The following is a 2,486-nucleotide window of genomic DNA, read 5'->3' on the forward strand; positions in this document are numbered from 1 at the left end:
TAAATCATTTTAACATGGCATAGGAGCAAATTAATGCAAACAACATTTTTAACATTTTGAACATGGATGAAAATGGCAAATTATGAAACTAGATGAAAATCTAAGCAAGTTTCATATATAAATCATTTTAATCCGATGCACGGTTTGTGAGTTATTAAATGCATGAAGTGCAAGGGGGTTTCTGCAAATCTGTAAATCCCTGGTTAATTGGCAAAATCGCAACAGGGAAAAAAACACGTATGCGGGCTGAATCTGAGGTGAACTGGGCCGGTTGGGGCTGCTCACATCGGGCCAAGGCCTGGTGGAGGAGAGGCTGGAGGAGGCCGGGCTGGATCGAACAGGCAGGGCGCGGTCAACCGGCCTCGCTGGCGGCTCAGTCAACACGAGCAGGCGGGCGAGCGGGCACCTCGTCCTCTGCTCGTCTCGTCAGGAAGCAGAGCCGCGGCGGCGTTGCAGGAACCAGCAGCAGGGCACCGGCGCTGGAAGATCTGGCGGCCGGAGACGGCGAGATCCGAGCGAGGGGCGTCGAGACGCGCAGGACTCCGGGCGGAGCGGGGATGGAGCTCCAGCGGCGCGGACGGGGAGGCTTCGGGCGGCCATGGCGTGAACGGGGCGAACGCGACCCGATCCGGCGGGGTCAAACGAGGCAGTGGTTGCGTCAGTTCCCTGTGAAGAAGAACAGGGAGGGAGCATCCGGTGAGAGAGGGAGATCAGAGAAGGATAAGAAAAAGGGAGGGGAAGGAAGAGGGAGGAGGAGCACGGGCCTGGGCGCTCGCGAGAGGAGGCGGAGCTCCTGCAGGTGCTGCTGCTCGTCGCCGGCGGGGCTGCGCGAGATGGAGGCGCACGGGAGAAGATGAGGTGAGAAGGAGCCAGGCAGCGCTGCTGCTGCGGGATCGGGGCTCCCCTGCTCGAGCTCCTCGGGCGCGTGCTCGCGCACGAGAGCGAGAGGAGGCTGGGCCTCGGGAACCGAGGAGGTGGCGGCTGGAGGATCTGGATCTCGGTGGGGGTTGGCCGACTAGGGAAAACGAGGAAGGAGGGAGGCGCAGGTGGATGGCTGGATTTTTGGATCGGGGAGGATCCCGAGGAGGAAGGGACAAGAAGAGTGGCGGCGCTCGGGAGAGGGTGGATGGGACAAGATCCCTAAAATTTAGGGTTGGTCTTTATATAGCACAAGTGAATTTTGGATAGGGGTATTTGGTCCCTCTGATCTTAATCGGATGGTCTAGGAATAAATAGATAGGGAGTCCAAATAGGAAAACGGAGATGTTTTGTAGACGTTTGGGGATGATCCGGACACGACGGTAGCGACAGTCCGGGTCGGGTCCGGGACAACTTTCGGACGCGCGTGAGGGGGGTCGCGGGCTGACGAGAGGGGTTAGGCTGGACCTGGCGGTAGGTAGCGGACTGTGTAGACGGTCTCGAGCTGAGGGAAGAGAAGAGAGGGAGGCCCGGCGACTGTTTCCGGAGACCAAAAACGTCCGACGTTAGACCGGCTATACTGCCGCTATAGTTATCCGTTAGGGCATCAAACGGACTCCGAATGCGATGAAACTTGGCAGGTGGTCTACTGACAACAAAACAACACCGCATGCCAACTTTCAACCCATTCCGAGAACATTTTCCGGCCACTTATAAAATACTATTTCGGACATGCCGCGGGCGCGTGCAAGTGTGTCTGGGCTCAGAACGGACAACGGACGGAACGAGGAGACCGGGACGGATGCAAGTTTTGAAAACATGATGATGCAATGCACATGATGACATGATGAAATGAAACACACAAGCAAATGACATGGCAACTACAGCGAATAACTGGAGGACACCTGGCACATCGGTCTCGGGGCGTTACAACACTCCACCACTATGAGAGGATCTCGTCCCGAGATCTAGAATGGCACCGGAGGGAAAACGAAAGGGAAAGAGAAGCGGTAAAACTAAATTGCTTCTTTGACCAATGAGTGAAACCAAGGAACCTTGAGGTTGAAGGGAAGATATATATTGAGAACACTCCGGTTACAGAAGGGGATCAAGAAAGACCAAATTCTCGCAGCACTCCGGTTGGAAAGAAAAGAATTGAATAAGGTCTTGATAAGATGAGAAGATACTTGATGAAATCACAACACACTGCCACCGGAACTATTGAATGAATGGAGCAAGGGGTAACAAAGATCTCAGACAGCACTCCTGTTGAGAAGGTAGTCAAAATTTGATAAGATGAGATAGCTCAAATGAAAACACGACACTCTGGTTGAGAAAGGGATGCAAGACTTGATAAGGCGAAAAGAACTTGAACAAAGGGGCACAATACTCCGGTTAAGCAAGATAGGGAAGGAATAAGAGTGACATAATTTGGACAGCACTCCGTCTGTAAATGGAAGGAATTGAACTTGACAAAATGAGAGGATACTTGAAAAGAGGACACAACACTCCGGTTAAAAGGATAGGCATGAAAAGGACATGATCTTAGGCAAACGAGATGATGGGTT

Source organism: Triticum dicoccoides, chromosome 2A (assembly GCF_002162155.2).
Source record: "Triticum dicoccoides isolate Atlit2015 ecotype Zavitan chromosome 2A, WEW_v2.0, whole genome shotgun sequence".
NCBI classification, from domain to species: Eukaryota; Viridiplantae; Streptophyta; class Magnoliopsida; order Poales; family Poaceae; genus Triticum; species Triticum dicoccoides.